At 36.7% G+C, this 19345-nt stretch overlaps 1 protein-coding gene across 1 annotated transcript in view; it reads left to right on the plus strand.

The window, feature by feature from the left end:
- PCED1B (PC-esterase domain containing 1B) overlaps positions 1–19345 on the plus strand; it is a 171651-nt gene that overhangs the window by 7680 nt on the left and 144626 nt on the right. The window contains 1 exon segment of the mRNA XM_074403184.1: positions 17866–17948. The gene's annotated coding sequence lies outside the window, so the exon portion shown is untranslated.

Raw genomic sequence — 19345 nt, forward strand, 5'->3', positions numbered from 1 at the left:
TAGAAGCAGATTTCTCACGGAAGTCTGCCTTGCTCTAGATTGATGCTTAACAATTAGTTCTAATGCTTCCCATTTAGGGAGTAGCAAGGTCAGCCATAATTTAAATTCCATTCAGCAAATATCGTTAGTCCTGGCCACACTCCCAGAGCCATGATATGGTTGCTCTCCTCTAGGAATTTGTGGTATTATTAGAAATAATTATAGGCTATAAGGCAATATAGAATTCAATTCCAATTTGGCTATAAAACCATGAACCAAAATATTTGCAACAGAAAACATGTACTTTGGGCATTCAAAAATTCTAAATATTCCAATTCCGAATTTTAGATCTTACTTTGTTGGCAAAGTATCTGATTCAACAAATATATTGTATGCAAATAAATAAAATAACAACTAAATCTGGAGAAAACTATTAAATGGTCAGAGATGAAAATTATCTCTTAGAATTAAGCAGTTTACTAACATGAACCCCTATTGGTCATCTTATCTGTGGCACTCACAATAAATAATTATTTTATTTTATTTTATTTTATTTTATTTTTTTTTTGAGAGGGAGTTTCGCTCTTGTCACCCAGGCTGGAGTGCAATGGCGCGATCTCAGCTCACCGCAACCTCCGCCTCCTGGGTTCAGGCAATTCTCCTGCCTCAGCCTCCTGAGTAGCTGGGACTACAGGCACGAGCCACCATGCCCAGCTAATGTTTTGTATTTTTAGTAGAGACGGGGTTTCACCATGTTGTCCAGGATGGTCTCGATCTCTTGACCTCGTGATCCACCCGCCTCAGCCTCCCAAAGTGCTGGGATTACAGGCTTGAGCCACCGCGCCCGGCAAAGAATTATAAGCAAAGAAAGCAGTGTGTCTCTCTCCTGCACATACCAAGGATCTGAAACACCATCTAATTAAATGCCAAATGGCAATTGGTCAAATAGAGTATTGAATAAAAATCAAATCCCTGGATTTTGCTCCAGAACATCCTATTAACTGTATAACCCTAGGTAAATGACTCAACCTTTTGGATTCTCAGCTTCCCCATTTGTAAGATGGAAATGCAGCGCTAATATGTGCACTGTTTAATTTCACAAGGTTGACTGAGATGAAGCATGTAGAAAGTGCTTTAGGGAACTACAAAGCTGTAAAAGAATATTGCCTTATTGCCCTTGTGCCTTGGATGTGGTCTGATGCAGCACAGATGTTTAACAAATGTGCGTTGAACCTAATGGCTAGGTTTATGTGCAGAATAAACAGAGCTGGAGAGGTGTCTCAATACAATGATGTTTGTACTAATTATGTGGCTCCCGCAAGCCTGGGTGTACCAGAGTCCAACAGGTGCTCACGTGGCTCAGCTCTGCCTTACTCTCCATGGTACTCTCTCAGCTGCTGCAGACTGGAAAGAGTCCACTGGTCTGCATGCCTAGGCTTCTCAAAACCCCTGGGGACTTGAAGGGGGCATGTTGTGGGGAGCAACCTCAGTGACCTTTAGTAGAGAGTGAGGGTCGGCAATCTCAGTACACACTGGAGAGTACCCAAAGGAGTTTTGAACTACAGGGAAAGCAAAATAAACAAATAATAATAATAATCACTTTCTCCAGAGAGCAGTTTTGACATGTTGCTACCTGCCTCTTGCACTGTGATAAAAATACTTGGTAGGAAATCAATGTAGGTTTCCTTGACAGCTGTTGTATAGAAGAGGTCAGGTGCAAATCTGAACAAGTCGCTGAAGGATGAGTCTGCTCACAGACATTTCCTACCTCATAGAAACAGCAAGATGTTGAAAAACATGCTCAACATGACAATTGTCCATATTTATGTCAAAGAAAAATTATCCATTCACTAATATTTATTAAAACTACTGGATGTCTAAATTCTTCTCTTCTCAATTTCCTTTCCTTCAAAGGCTCTAAGAACCTTGGCTCCTTGGCTCTATTTTTAGAAACATAATATGCATTGATTCAATGAACATTAATGTTTGTAGGGGTACCTGGGTGAAAGATAGGCAATGGGATCTTCATACAGGGCTACCTTTACAGCATTGACTTAGCCCAGCGTGGCAGGTCCAGAAACTCGATACTTTTGGTGTCCCAGGGCTAGTTTTATACATGGAGAGTGATTTAAAATATAAACTGAAAAAATACCTACCCGTCAATTTAGAGCAAGAATCAAGTGGATCAGAACTTGATATTGGCTTTTGGTGTTTATTCTCTGGCTGCAAGAAAGCTTTGAGAATCCCAAGTTTATAATCATAAATGTGTTTGGTGAGTGTGAAATAATAAAGAAGAATAATTCATTTATCTGAATGTTTAGTGGTTATCAAGCTATTATGCATGACAAATCCATTGTCACAAGAGAGATGTTTGCCAATAAGAACAAATATTTAGATGGGCTGGATTAGACACCGTCATCCCCAGGCAGAAGGCATGAAGCAGTTAATCATTGAAGTCAGTTATTTGTTTGTTTATTTATTTATTTATTTATTTAGAGATGGAGTCTCACTCTGTCACCCAGGCTGGAGTTCAGGGGCACAATCTTAGCTCACTGCAACCTCTCCCTCCTGGGTTCAAGTGATCTTCTTATCTCAGCCTCCCAAGTAGCTGGGATTACAGGCACTTGCCATCATGCCCACCTAATTTTTGTATTTTTAGTAGAGAGCGTTTCACCATGTTTGCCAGGATGGTCTCAACCTGACCTGAAGTGATCTGCCAACCTTAGCCTCCCAAACTGCTGGGATTACAGGTGTGAGCCACAGTGCCTGACTTATTATACAGGAAATACAATGGCCTCATGATTCTGCTCAAGTCAGAAAATTGCCCTTTCCATTAAAGTTGATCTCTCCTTATTTCTTTATCAGCCCAATAACATGGAATGCAAAGACAACCCATCACAAATATGGTAGAATGGTGATCACACACAAGAGAGGCAAATGGATAAAGAACAGAGAATTCATATCAGAAAGACATTATCAGACAGCTGAGGAGCCACATGGAGAAAAAAGCCCAGAGTGCCCAGAGAATGTCATGAGATGCAGGCATTTTGCAGAGCCTCAATAAAATCATTATAAATATGTATATTGAAGGTGAACTGAACAATTACATAAGCAGTAATTAATTCTGTCCAATCCTTCTGATGGAAAAAAAAATTCCAGCAAAGACAATCATGAGGCAAGAATCATGTACCATGCATAGAAGAGGTTTAGCAGAGCAAAGGCAACTAAACGCTTGTAACCATCACCCAAATCAAGAAACGGGACATTACTAGCACTCCAAAAATTCCCTCTGTTTCTTTCTAGTCACTAGCCTCCCAGTGGTAACGACTCTGCTGAAATCTAACAACATAGATTAGCTCACCTGTTTTTATACTTTGTGTAATTGGAATATATATTCCTTATGTCTGGCTTCTACTGCTCATCTTTATGTTGGAGTGCTATTCAGCCATACTTTTGTATGTAGTAGTAAATCATTCTCACTGCTATTGATGTAGCCCAATTATGTGGCTACATCACAATCTTTAAAATCATTTTGTTGTTTCCTGGCCATTTTGTTAGAACAACATTGGAACGTTTGGAATATCGTTCCAAAAATTGGAACAACCATTTGTTCCATCCATCCAACAAATGGTTGTTCCAATTTTTGTCTACTAATAAGTACTGTTGCCATGAACATTCTAATACATGACTTTTGGTGAACGATATGCATACATTTCTAGTGAGTGTATGCCTTGAAATCCATTTGCTGGGTTACAGGTTATGCATATGTTCAACTTTAGTGGTGATTCCCAGTTCTCCAAAGTGGTCATATTAATTTATTATCCCACAAGTGGTATATGAGAATTATTATTCCTTCACATTCTTGCCAGCACTTATTTTTTCCATCTTTTCCATCTTAGCTATTTTAGTGGATAGCAAGTGTTATTTTATTATGGTTTTAATTTGTATTTCCCTGAGAATTAATAAACAAGCAATTTTCTATATGTTTATTTACACATCTTGTTTTATGAGACTTTTATTGATTATGCTGTTGAGTTGTACAACTTTTTCTTATTGACCTGTAGGTGCTCATTATACATTCTAGATTTCTGTTTTTTAATCATATATATGTGTGTGTACATTAGATATAAATTAACATATGCTAATATTTTTATCTCATCCTGTGGGTTGCCATTTCACTCAATTTGGGGGAAGCAAAAGTTTTTAGTTTTAATGTAGTTAAGTTTATCACGTTTTTTCCTTTTGTTATTAGTGATTTTTCCTTTGCTTATTTTCTGTTTAACAAAATATTGCTGACTCCATGGTCATGAAGGTGTTTTACTCTAAAAGTTTTATTATTTCATCTTTCAATTTATTTCTGCAATCCATCTGCTATTGACTCGTATGTAATGTGAAGTAAACATTAGAATACCCTTTCTTCCATTTGAATGTTGAATTGACAGCACAATTTATTGAAAAGATTATCCTTTTTCCTACTGCATTGCAGGATCACCTTTATCATAAATCATGCCATCATATATGTGCAGATATGCTTCTGGATTCCCTGTTGTGTTTCATTGAACAGTTATCTGTTCTTGCACCAGTACCACACAGTTTTTATTGTCATAACTTTATAATAATCGTTCCCAATGTCTCATAGTGTAAGTCTTCTATAGTTATTCTTCAAGAATGACTTGGTGATTCCCAGCTTTTACATTTTATATGAATTTTAGGAAAACTTGTCAATTTCCGGGAAAAAAGAACCTGTGGCTTAGATTTGGATCAAAATTGCATGGATGAATGTAGAACTAACATCTTTATAATATTGAGTCTTCCAATCACTATGATGCATATACCTCCATTTATTTGGCTCTCCTTTAATTTTTTTCTTTTCTTTTCTTTTTTTTGAGACTGAGTTTCGTTCTTGTTACCCAGGCTGGAGTGCAATGGCGCGATCTCGGCTCACTGCAACCTCCACCTCCTGGGTTCAGGCAATTCTCCTGCCTCAGCCTCCTGAGTAGCTGGGATTACAGGCACACGCCACCATGCCCAGCTAATTTTCTGTATTTTTAGTACAGATGGGGTTTCACCATGTTGACCAGGATGGTCTTGATCTCTTGACCTTCATGATCCACCCACCTTGGCCTCCCAAAGTGCTGGGATTACAGGCTTGAGCCACCACGCCCGGCCCTTTAATTTTTTTCCATAATATTTTTTAGTTTTCAGTTAGAGATCTTGCACATTTTAAATTAGATTTATTTCTAGGTGTTTGAGTTTTTTGATGCTACTGTAAATACGTTATATTTTCTATTTGTTCATTGCCAATATATACAAATACAACTAATTTTTATATGTCAACTGTATATCCAACTCCCTTCCTATATTCTCTTATCAATTCTAAGAATTTTTCTTTAGATTCTCTAGAAATTTTGAATGTGCATGATCTTATTGTCTGGAAATGACAATTTTATTTCTTGCTTTCCAGTCTCCATGGCGTTTGTTTCTTTCTCTTGCCTTTTGCATTGGCTTAACTTCCTTCCGCAATATTGGATGGAAATGATGATAGTGTCCATTCTTGACCCAGTCCCAGTCTTGGGGGGAAGTTTTTAATATCCTGCCATTGAGAATGATGTTTGCAATGGATATTTTGTAGATATTCTTTATGAGATAAAGGAAGTTCTGTTCTTAATTGATTACATGTTTTCATCACAAATGAATGCTGCATTTATCAAATGCTTTTTCTGCATTTGAGATGATTGTGTGATTTTACTTCTTTTTCTGTTAATGTGGTAAATTATGTTTACGGTTTTTGAATGGTAAGCCAAACTTGCACACCTGGACTAAAATTGCACTCCATTTATTGTATCAGTGGATTTAGTTTCCTAATATTTTGTTAAGAATTTTAAAGTAATGTTTATGAGAAAGATGGGCTTGTAATATTCTTTCTCACAATGCTTGTCGGGGTGTTAAAATCAAGTTTATGCTATTATAATTTTTTTTTTAAGTCTGGAAAGCTCACCTTCTGTTTCTGTGTTCTGGAAGAATTGTACAAGACAGCTGTTAATTTTTCCTTAAGTGTTTGGAAGAATTCACTGATAAACTATCTGAGCCCAGACTTTTCTTTTTTAAAATAATGGGCTTAATTTAAAAAAAATACATCCTAAATTATTGATATTTTCATCTCCTGTCAGTCTTGGTATAAAATTTGTTTTCAAAGAGTTTGTCTACTTCATCCATCCAAAGTGACAAATTTATCAGCATAAAGTTGTTTAAAGTATCCTTTATTGTCCTTTTGATGCTTGTATGATCTATAGTGATATCTCCTTTTTCATTGCTGCTGTTGCACATTTGTTTTCTCTACTTTGATCTGTCTTTAGATTTTGATGTTTTTAAACAACTGACTTTGGCTTTATTGCCTTTTTCTTTTATATGTTTGATTTTTATTTCTTTCATTGCTTTTATCTTTATCATTCCTTTTTATAAGTTTGATTCCTGCTCTTTCTCTACTTTCTTGAAATTAACAATTAAGTCATTGATTTTCAGGCTTTTTTTTTTCTAATATGGAATTTAAGGCTATATATTTCCTTCTGAGCATGATTTTAGCTTTTTCACATGATGTTTCAAATGTAATTTTTATTATCTAAGTTTAAAAACTATTTCTGTTTTTTTTTCCTTTATCCCACGGATTATTTAGAGTATATTGTTTAATTTTGAGCACTTGAATTTTCCTATTTTTGTTATTGATCTTTAGCTTACTTCCATTGTGATCAGAGAAGACATTCTGAAAGATTTCAATATTTTGAAATTGAGACTTTTTCATGTTGCAATATATTGATTCTAATAAATGTTCTTTGTATACCTGAAGTGAATATGAAGTGGTCATTAGGTACAATTTTATGTACATGGCGTTAGAAAAGATATGTTAACTGTGCTGTCTATACCTTCTATATCCTTACTGATTTTTTTTTTTTTTTTTTTTTTTTTTTTTTTAGTAGAGATGGGGTTTCACCGTGTTGACCAGGATGGTCTCGATCTTTTTTTTTTTTTTTTTTTTTAAGTGCAAATGGGTTGGGAGTGGGAGCTATACAAAATTAACACAATGTATTTATCATCTTTGATAGTTTTAACTTACAATTTCAAAAAAATCTTTTTATCCTCACCTCAATGATTTTTTTTTTAAAGAATAATAAGAAAAAGAATAAAGAAGAGGAAGAAAGAGAAAGAGGAAGAGGGAGAGAGGATGGGGGTATTGCTTTGTTGCCCGGGCTAGAATGCAGTCTAAATATGGGTATGCCTATAATTGTCCTTAATAATGGAGACATGAAAGAAAATGAGGGAAGAGAGTAACAAACAAGGAGCCAACCAACATTTCGTTTAAACTTCTAAGTTGATATGATGTGGTACTGATAAGAGTGTATATTTTATGTAAAGTGGAGAGTTCTATAAATGTTAATTATGTTTACTTGTTCCAGATCTGAGTTCAAGTCCTGGATATCGTTGTTAATTTTCTGTCTCATTGATCTGTCTACTATTAATGTTGAAGTCTCCCACTATTATTGTATGGGAGTCTAAGTCTCTTTATAAGTCTTGTATGTCTGGGTATTCCTGTATTGGGTGCATATATATTTAGGACCTTTAACTCTTCTTGTTGTTGCATTGATTCTTTTATCATTATATAATGTCCTTCTTTGCTTCTTTTGATCTTTGTTGCTTTAAATACTATTTTATCAGAGGCAAAAATTGTAACTTCTGTTTTTTATTTACTTATTTTTGCTCTCTGGTTGGTTGGTAAGTCTCTCTCCATCCCTTGTTTTGAGTCTTTGTGTATCCTTGAATGTGAGATGGGTCTGGATGCAGCATACAGTTTTAGTTTTTTGTCCAAATTGCCTGTCTGTCTTTGAATTGGGGAATTTAGTCAATTTAAATTTAGAATTAATAATGATATATGTGAGTTTAATACCGCCATTTAATATTAGCTGGCTATTTTGCCCATTAGTTGATGTAAATTCTTCATTATATAGATATTCTTTACTTTTTGGTATTTTTTAGAAAGGCTGATACTGTTTGTTCCTTTCTATGTGTAGTGGTTCTTTCAGAAGCTCTTGTAAAGCAGGCCTGGTGGTGATGAATTCTCTGAGTGCTTGCTTGTTCACAAAAAACTTTATTTTTCCTTCACTTATGAAGCTTAGTTTGGCTGGATGTGAAATTCTGGGTTGAAAGTTCTTTTCTTTAAGGATGTTGAATATTGGTCCCCACTCTCTTCTGGCTTGTAGGGTTTCTGCTGAGAGATCTGCTGTAAGTCTGATAGGCTTCCCTTTGTGGGTAACCTGACCTTTCTCTCTGGCTGCCCTTAGTATTTTGTCCTTCATTTCAACCCTGGTGAATCTGACGATTATGTGCCTTGGAGTTGCTCTTCTTGAGGAATATCTTTGTGGTGTTCTCTGTATTACCTGGAGTTGAATATTATCCTGCCTTACTAAGTTGGGAAAATTTTCCTGAATAATATCCTGAAGCGTATTTTCCAGCTTGGATTCATTCTCTTCATCACATTCAGGTACACCTATCAAGCGTAGATTAGGTCTTTTCACATAGTCCCATATTTCTTGGAGACTTTGCTCATTCCTTTTTATCCTTTTTTCTCTAATTTTGTTTTCTAGTTTTATTTCATTGAGTTGGTCTTCGACCTCTGATATCCTTTCTTCTGCTTGATCAATTCGGCTATTAAAACTTGTGCATACTTCACGTAGTTCTCGTATTGTGTTTTTCAGCTCCATCAATTCACTTATTTTCCTCTCTAAATTTTGTATTCTTGTTGACATTTCGTCAAACCTTTTTTCAAAGTTCTTAGTTTCCTTAGATTGTGTTACAACAAGTTCTTTTAATTCACAGGAGTTTCTTATTATCCATCTTTTGAAGCCTGCTTCTGTAATTGGAACACACTTCGTTCTCCATCAAGCCTTGTTTCGTTGCTGATGAGGAACTGGGATCCCCTGCTGAGGAAGAGGCATTTTGGTCTTGGGTGTTCTCAGCCTTTTTTGACTGTTTTCTTCCCTTCGTTGTAGATTTATCCATTTGTGGTCTTTATAATTACCGTGTTTGTAATTGGGTTTCTTAGCGGACGTCCAACTTATTGATTCTCAGCGCCGAAATCTGAGCAACCCACTGCACCGACTAAATCAGCGGCGTTAAGATTGATGGTGCTTTTCTTACTCTGCACCAAGAACCGACGCTCTGAGGCGCTGGCAAAACCGCCTCGCCGGTCACAAGAGTCGCGCTGGCGACCCGTGGGGCTCCTCCGCTGGGAATCTCCTGGTGCGTGAGCAACAAGAATTCATGTGAAGGTGTGGCGTCCTCTCGTTCTTTGCGTTTTCACTGGGAGCTACAATCCTGAGCTGCTAGTGATCAGCCATCTTGGATCTCTCTGGTGATTGTTTATTTTTCACTTTTTCTGCTACGTTTGAAAGAGATGCATTAATGCCTCCCAATGTGATTGCTGGTTTGTACATTTTTTTCTTGTTGTTCTGTCCATTTTTGTTTATTTTATTTTAAAGCTGTATTATTAGGTGCACAGAGATTTAGGATTGTAATTATTTCCTATTAGGCTTATCTATTTATAATTATGAACTGTCTCACTTTATCTCTAATAGTGTTTCTTGCCTTAAAGTTCACATTGTCTGATATTAGTATAGCTAGACAGCTTTAGGATCAGGGCCAGGTTGTATTTGCGTGTATATTTGGCTTTCCTTTCACATGAAACATTTCTTTTTTATTAGATTTAAAGATCTGGGTTTGTTTTTTATCTAATCTGACAGCAGTTTACTTCAAATTTATCTCATTTACATTAGTGTAATCACTGACATAACTGAGCTTATAGTTACCATCTTATTTTTTATTTTCTATTGAGTTTTTTTCTTTTATATTCCTTTTGTTGTCATTTAATGTTTTTTTGCCCTCTTCCCCAATTTTTTTATTATTAAATGCTTTCATGCTAAAACCTTGCAAGTTATACATCTTAATTCTAATAGTAACTATCCTAGAGATTACAACATATATCCTTGATTTATTACAGAATTATACAAATTATTTTTGCCACTCCTCTGATACTGTTAGACCCTTAGACCTTTTAAATGATTTATCTCTCCTGATTTTGTTCTTACCACACATCTTACTTCTACGTAGATCTTATACTACAAAGGACATTATGAATACTACCTTGTATAATCAATAGTAATTTACAAATATCCATGATTTACCCTCACCAGTGTTTTTATTTCTTCCTTCGGGTCCATATTTTTCTTTTCTTTTCTTGTTTCTCTCTCTCTCTGTCTCTCTCTTTTTTTTTTTTTTTTTTTTTTTTTTTCAGACAGGTGTCCCACGCTTTGTTACACAGGCTGGAACGAAGTGGCATGATCATGGCTCACTGCAGCCTCAACCTGCTGGGCTCAGGCAATCCTGCAGTCCTCCCACCTCAGCCTTCTGGGTAGCTGGGACTACAGGTGTGTGCCACTGTGCCCACTATTTTTTTTTTTTAATAGAGACAAGGTCTTGCTTTGTTGCCTAGGCTAAGATTATTTTCCTTCTGTCTGAAGAACATCCTTTAGTTTTTCTGAAAACATCTTTATTCCACTTTCATATTTGAAGGATATAATTCTAGGTTGGCAATTATTTTCTTTAAGCACTTAAAATTAACAATATTGTCCTCTCACATCTAAAATTTATGTTGATCAGTCAATTATGAATCTTACTGCTGCTTCTTTGAAGATAATTTCTTTTTTTCTTCTGGGTGCTTTTATGATTTTTCTCATTATCTTCCGTTTTCAACAGTTTGACCATGATGTGGTTAGCTTCAGTTTTCTTTGTTTATCTTGCTCCTTGTTCTTACGTCAATATGTAGATATTCTTACCCATTATCTCTTTGAATATTGCTTCTCCTCTATTCTCTCTCCTTTTTGGAACTCCAATCATATATATGTAAGAAATTTCATATGTCTCTTGTTCTTGCCATTGTTTCCATTTTTTTTTTTTTCTCTTTGTGCTTCAGGACTAGATACTTTCCATTTGTCTGGGTTCCAGGTCAGTGATCCAGCCCATTATTCACTAATAATGCTGTGTTTCATCTGCTGTATAACTTACCCATTTGGGTTCCTAATTTCAAAATGTTTTTTGTTTAGAGTTCTAAAATGTACATTTGAGTTTTTCACAGATTCCCAACTATCTAGTGAAATTCTCCTTTGTATTCATCATTTCACTATTTATTTTTCATATGAATTATAACTGTTATAAATTCCTTTTCTGGTAACTCTAATTTTTGGCCCAATTGTGGGTCAGACAGATCTGAGAAGCTTGGGTTTTTTTGCTCTATCTCAGGTACTTTATATTTAGTGTTTACAATCCTAGCCAGGGAAGTATTTATACAAATACTCTATATTTAATGACTCAGTTTAAGAAAATGCTCACAATAATTGGATTCTCCTTGTTTCTGAACCAAGTTTTATATCAAAAGACCACATCCTCATCTCAAGGAGAAGAGTGAGGAGAGTCAGTGTCTAAGCATTTCTGAGCACTACGTTTGTGCTTCAGTGTTCCAGCCCCACAGAAAACCCATTTCTGTACAACATCAACTCCTATAGTCAGTAATACTTTTAGATTTTTAGGAATACTTAGTTTCATTGCTATTTAGAGATTATCTATATCTTATATATTAGATAAATGTGCTCTGATAATATAAACGTTATTTGAGCTAATTAGATAAACTTTGATTTCAATAATTGTTCATCTTTAAAACTGATGTGCTTTGTCTTAGGATTAAAGGATTATTTGTCTTCTCTGTCAGTATGTATAATACATGTTGTATATTATATCTATTATATATGTATAAATAGAAGACAGTAATGTAATGTTCACATAAATTAATTCATCTATATTTAGCTTCCTCTGTATCCTGTTCTCTTAAGCTCATTGAGGGCAGAGGCAGTTTTCTTGTATCTTGCCACTCTGCAGCACCTAACACAATACCTTTCATAAACATAATCTGGGCTTAGCAAGTCTGTGGATTGGATTCACTTGCAAAATCTACCCATTGCTTTAAGAGAAACCAATTATTTAAAAGTAGACTTTTCAATGAAAGGATATTACAGATATTACTTGCTTTGTTTAGTAATTGTCTGCTCTGGAGATGTGTTTGCATTTCTAATGAGTGCTTTAATTAGCTTCTATTATCTATATTAGAAAACAAACTTAGAATAGTGCCACTCTATGCTAGTTTAAAATATATTTGAGACGGAATTTGATTAAATAATTACCAAAAAGAAATATGTAAAACTGTATAAGATAGCTTTAGCAGCAATATTGATTTTTTCAGTAAAGTACTGAATATACCCAGTCCAACTCAAACACTTATTAAATAATATTTTGCAATTTTCAAAAAGCCCCAACATTTAGGCCCTCAGTTCATTGCCTTAATAACTTGATAAATTAGGCAAAAAAGCAAAGAAATAGAGGATCATGGGAGGCAAGGATTTACCTTTACCCACATTTACATTTATATTGTCAGAGTCAGGACTTGAACTGAAGTCTCCTGAGGCCTGATTTGATCCTCTATCTGTATCAACTAGAAATACCTAAAATAACTCATATGTCTATAAAGATAAATGTACCTGTAGAAAATACATCTTTCAAAACACATATTTAATTACAACTTCTTAAATGATCACCCTCTTCCTTTTTCTTACAGCTTTTTATCACTACCTAGATTTTAAAGAATCAAAACGCACGTAAACATCTGCCTAGAGCAAACACAGTCCTCATGACTGGAAGCTCACATTAAAGCCACGCCTAAGGGAAGAAGAGAAGGCAGGGCTGATAATATTTTGTTTATTTTAGTCCTTCTGCTTAGTTTTTGTTTCCAGGCACTGGACTGAACTTATTTTTCAGAGCCAGAAATTATCATTGTTTGTGTATCTAAATTTGTTAATACTCTGCTTTTAGACAATTTTAGGTACAGTGGATTCCAAGGGTATCTTGGGAACTTCTTAGTGGTGAAATCTAAATTGTGGTTCAGTGAAGAGCCAACGAACACACACTCCAAAAAGCAATTGGTACAGTAAACTTTTGGAGGATATAAGACTCTTTTGCTCTTCTAGCATGAGGCACAGAGTAGGTGCTTGCTAAAATTAATTGGATGAATGAATGAAAAATACCTTAGTCCCTAGCACTGTCCCCTCAGTTCACCCAAAGATTCTCTGTGATTGCTGTGCCATTATTAGAGCAGCAGTTTATTTTCTGTGCAATTTGTAGAAGAAGAACCAGAAACCAAATTGTTATCCATGCTCCAAACACTATCCTTAGTTTATGCCATAGCAAATAAGGTCCTGCCATTTTCACGTAAGCCTTGCCCCATGCCAGTCTGTGAAAAGGAGGGTTAGTAGTTGACATGTGTGGTGCATGTATGCTGCCTCCCATCTCAGAGAATTCCTGCTATTCACAGTCGCTGCTGGAAAGAGCAAGCCTAGGTGGCCCTGTCCCCACCCCATGTCTGCCTTGCCCCACTCTGATGAGACCAGGGCTAAACTCACGGGCCACAACAATCAGACGCTCTCTGATGATTCTGAGCCAAGTTACAGAAACTACAGTACAGTAACTGTGGACTGCAGCTGAGCGCTACTGTCCAGCGAGGGCTGAGGTTGGCGCCAATGCAAACCAAAGTCAAGGACAATCAAAGCTGCTTAAGAGCAAGATTATAAATAAACAGACAAAGCCAAAGTCTATGGAGAAAGGAAATTAGACATGCTTTTAAAAAGCAAATAGTATGCAACACGCATGGGGAATTAATAATAATATTTTTTAAAAGCAAAGACAGTCAATAGAGAAACAGTAAAAAAGTAAAGGAGAGAAAGAGTCAGAGACTAAAGACCAATCGACTTGAGTTTCTGACTCTCCCTTTCCCAGCTTTGGTCACTATGAAGTCCAACTGGACTTTGTTTCCTGCTGGAGTCTGCAAAATTGCTGGCTTTATCTTTACAGTTAACTCCTGTTTTTAATTTGAGTTAATTTGAGTGAGATTTGATTCCTAGCAACCAGTCATTTCTGACCAACGGACTTCCCTGTCCCCTGCTCTCCTGGGAACTAGGTGCTTCAGTTTGGCCCTTTTCTCTCCCGTCAAGGAAGAATGGGATCTGAAAAACTTTCACACTGTCAAATACTGAGTTTGCTGACTCTTCCAGTAACATTTTAGAAGAGCACAGCAGCAAGAAGGCCACATGAGACAGTAAGGAGTAACAATTCACGATACCATTTTTGGCATCAGTTGTAATCTATTTCGAGAGGGGCACCAGAGCACATTCTATTACCTCAGTAGCAGATCACTCACTATCCCCATTTAGATGGCTACTTACCATCACACATAAAGCTTCTCCTTCCTCCCACACTCCATCCACCACATACTACATAAGCTCTTCTGTCCATTGTAAATGCCTTGAAAATGAGGATTGTCTTCACTGTCGTATACTCACTGCTCTCACACTAACATAGACAGCACTCATTTGAATGGATACATGTTCTACATATAATTTTAATGGATATTCCTTCTGCTTCTCTGAGAGTGAATATTTTGAAAACTCTTGTGCTGAATATTCAGATAACACCTTCTCAAAAACCCTCCTTTTCCCTTTTGCCACTCCCTCTGCACTTCCGTGTGTCCTTGCACTTCTGTGAGACCTCCTAAAACTGAAGAGCATGAGGAAGACAGGAAATTTGTATTAGCTTTTCCTTGGTCTGGGGGAAAAAAAAGACTTAGAGGTGTCCCAGCCATATTGATAAAGTGTTGATTAAAGAAGCCAGTATCAGCAATTGAAAGGGACTTCCATCTGGGCATCTCCAGCATCAGCCCACAGTTTCTCAGACTCCAGTCCATTCCATGCCATTCATCATGCTGACTTTCCGATGAAGACACAGAAGACAGAGAGCACATTTGCATCAATGCAGGCACAGGTGTATAAACCCCGTGGCTCCAAGCAACTACACTGCAGTGTTTACTTACTTGGAAAAAGGGCCATTCTCACAGATTCTATTTAAGGCCAACGAGGAAATATTAATAGAAACTCTCGAATCTAGGACTATTCATAAATATGTTTTAGAAGAATTATTTTTATTCAGAAAGGACCACAGTTTTTGACAGACTGTGATTGTTTTATTTCCCTTTTCTGTATCATTGAAGGCAAGGGTAGTATTCAGAACACTCAAAAGTCATATACAGAAAGAAAAGAAAATCTTTTTGGCATGCTTGGATCTCTATCATATTATGTTCTTGTCTTTTTTTGGTACAATTGTAGGATTTATTTTCTAAACATTCCAATTTTACAGCATGAGTCATTGTTAATGTAGAAACCAACTGAATCATTCATCCATCCATCAATGAATAGTCTAGTCTTCTTTTTTCTTTTATGTGCTTATCATTATACTAAAAAAGATATTAGGAATTCTTCCATTTCAAGAACTTCTCCCTTTCAATTATTTTTTTGGCTTCACAGGTACATATAGTAGAGCTATCATTAACTTTGCGTTGGTTCAGATTTCCATTCAAAACCTTGAGTTGGAAACTAAAGTCAAGTGTACTCTTCAGTATCTCAAATCTGATATCTTCCATGCAATTATCATCATTAGCCCCCTTTCCCATTATGATTATATGGAGATTATATGAGAAAATATAATCAAATATATTGTAACATAGATTACATGGAAAAAAACTGTGAATTAAAAGGAAGATTTGAATTTATTTTGCATTATTTCTAAGAGATAACTCAGAGAAATCATTCATCCTAAACAATAGCTTCTATCTAAAGCACTGTGATATTGACTCCCAGGTAGTTACCAAGAAACTAAATTGCTCTTACCAAATTATCCTTTTAATAACATCCACATTATAGACTCATCAACTAGCTATTCATTAAAACACATGGTCTACCAAAATCATAGTTTAACATCATTAGCTTTTAAATACTAGAAGCCATTTCAATGCTTAGAAAAGTCTGGTGAGCATGATTACATGTAGAAACTTTCAGATAGAATATATTCAAAAACTGTAAGTGCATTAAAAATGTAAATATATTTCAGATAGAACATATCCAAAAATGTAGATATATTGATAGGCTTTGCCACTTTTTTGCAGTTTCGCATCATGTCTTTACTTGTAATAACAATAATTGCTGCAAGGATAATCAACTACATTCCCATTCCCTCATCCTTTTAACCCCAGTATTGTATTATACAGTTTTCCATCCAACATGCTGACAATCTGCAAAGCATCTTTCTGATATCAGGAGGAGTGTCTAGATTTCCTTTCAGGGCAACACATTTTGGTATTAGGTTGAACCATAAAATTCCCGTTTTTGGTCAGGAATGATTGACTACTGGCAGTTTCATATGATGCAAGCTAAATTGCCTTCCTTGGGTTTGAGTTGCAGTCCTGAGAGTCCCTTGTTTGTCTGCTTGGACCAGTTACTTAACTGCTGAGCCTTGTTGTGTGAAATGGTAATAACACCTGCTTTGTAGGATTGATTATTAACTTAACATAGAGGCTTAGCAATGACGTGTAGGAGCACCGTGACTGGAAACAGTTATTGTTCAATAAATAGCTAATAATACAATATAATTACCAGTATATGTAACTTAGAAGAGTTTCCTCACTTTTCCTTTAGCTGTTTTTGCATATATGGTGAAGGTAATGGTTGCTATGGTAGAGAGAAATGGAAAATATTTGTGAAACAAGCACAATTTTTAAAATCCCAGTAATGTTAAAGGCCTTTCATTCCTGTCTTGTATGCTTTCTTATGTCCTAGTAAGGTCACAGATAAAGTTTGACACACACTCGGTGGAGTGTCTAAATAGGAAATGTACTGAAGCAAACTGAGAGCAGAGTTAAAAAAAAAAAAAATCAAAGCACTGAGCAAACATTCTGAACTTTTGGCAGAGGAGTCAGACTGTTTGAATCCCCATGACTCTTTGAGTTATTAATAGTGATGCATTTGCCATATTTTGAGCAGATATATTTTTATGTCACGCACTATCAGTGTGTGGAGACTTTCAAGGCTTTATGGCCATTTAAAAAATGTCTTACCTTGGAAGAGAACAGGGCAAGGAGAATGCCATTTTGTCATCTGTGTAGCACCTAACACCCTGTGCTCATTAAATGCTGTGGGAAAGATGGGCAAGGCCTGGAATGTAGCTCCCATTTGCTTTGCCAGAAGCCATGATGAAGTCATGAGTTGCACAGCAGTAGTAATTCGCAGCTATTTATGACCATTTTAATAGCGAAGGTCTAGATTAGAAGGCTGTGTTTACATGCTGTGCAGCAGAATGGTTCCATGAATCATTCCACAGTAACTTTTGGTCAAATCAATCAGCCAAGTAATGAAAAATGAACCAGTTGTTCTTGAAGTTGTGATTAATAGATCTCTAAGTTAGCCTCTACTTTCCTGATCCTCTTCCATACCTGACTCCTGCCCCATGCCCACAGACTCTCCTCCTCTGTCTTCCCAGCAAACCACAGCCCTGCTACCCTTTCTGCACCCAAACTCAAATCTCTAAGACATCAGGTAAGTTAAAGGAGCTTTGGAAACTCTTTAGAGCACCTGTGCACATAATTAAGGAGACATTATTTTTAGCACATGTGCATTTTCTCATTGTCATTGCTCCATTGTGTGACTTCAATTAGTGACCCTGATGACTCATTTGCATCCAGATCAGTAAAATCCTTTCATTTATCCCTTTAAACTGACTTGAGGTTTTAGTAATTATCACTTTCATACAGCCTGAAGGTCAGACTATTTCCTTTTGTTTCGCTAGACAGTTAATCCCCTCATTAAAGGTGATGGAAAATGAATAATTAAACAGGCTATTTTCATATTTCAGGTAATGAGAGGCCCTAAGATCCCAGAGAATGCCATAAGAGGAAAAGTTAGGAGAGTGTTGAAGACTCTGCCTACTACAAATATGTGAGTTTCTGTCCCCTGGCCTCATGGTAGAAAAGGTTTGGTGAAGGCTCTTCTAAATTGAAACAAAACAAAATGAAAACCTTAGTTATTGGGCTATCTGACAGTTAGTAGCTGTGTGACTTGGAGCAAAGCAGCTAATCTTTTGACACTAAAAGTTTTCTCAATTATATAACAGGCATGGTAATGGTAACCATTGTATGAGCATTAAATGCATGAATGAGTGACAATACTTACAGTGTCTACCACATGGTAAGAGCTCTGTAATGTGTTAATTATATTATCATTTTCATTATCACCAAAGCAAGTTATCTGAATGCTGGGGGCATCAGACCTCAGCCAAACAACCACTTGCAGAGTGTTGAAAAGTTTCCTTTGGTCTACTGTGGCAAGGATTAAGAGTAAATTATGCTTTACTCGGAGGGAAAAAAACCCAAGTAGCCATACCTCTAGGGTCTTAGGGAATTGAACTTTCACCAAACCTCTTCTAATTACTCTAAAAAGATTTTTTTGAGGGTGGAGGTGGTAGAAGGTAGAAAGCCATAATAGTCAGGATCCAGATGACCACACTTGGTGAGTGAAGGTGAAGCCACCTACAGCAGCATCCACTGGTGCAATCTGAATCCCTGCCTCTAATCCCAGGTCCAACAGCCTCTGCCCCTTCCTCATGGTCTCCAACTCCCAGGAAGCCGGCTCACCTCGGGCTTCCCCAGCCCTGTAATGTGGGAGACTGGGCAGGGACCTCCTTTTGTATTCTTGACTCCTGTCTCATTTGGCCATGTTTTAAGGCGAGCTTAAGCTCATGCCAACTAAAAATGGACTCACCCTGCTAAGGAAATCCAAGCCCCTTGGGAAATATCTCTAAGTATAATTTGGTCATTTCTTTTACTGCTCAGGCTGTGGACCTTAAAAAGCAGAGATAGTGCCCTTCAAGATGCAGAGTTCAGGGAAAGCTGCTAAACAGAGTGGGGTGGGAGTCTCAGCTGAGTTTGGAAAGATAACTAGGGTTTGATTGACAGAGTGAACTGCGTGGAGGTGGGAGATGTTTCAAGTAAGTGAGGAGGAATGTGCCTAGAACAGGGAATATCCTGAGAGGCTGAAATAAGCTATATAAGGGAGTACAGGTGGCTAGAGCTGCTCAGAGACACAGATCAGTACAGAAAGAAAGGTCCTAGGGTTAGATCAAGGTGTTGGACTTTATCCTGCATCAATACAGATGATGAAGGGTGGAAGCAGTGTTTTGGAAAACAAAAAGTGTGTAGCGCTGTGCATGTGGCATTGGTAGAAATGGGCTTGATGGGAGGAAAATTACTTAGCAGACTAGGGCCTGAGGTTATGGGGACCTATGAAAAGGAAAATAAAATGGACGAGGGTGGCAATTTGATTATACACAGAGGGGG

This window comes from Saimiri boliviensis, chromosome 7 (assembly GCF_048565385.1).
Source record: "Saimiri boliviensis isolate mSaiBol1 chromosome 7, mSaiBol1.pri, whole genome shotgun sequence".
Lineage (NCBI taxonomy): Eukaryota > Metazoa > Chordata > Mammalia > Primates > Cebidae > Saimiri > Saimiri boliviensis.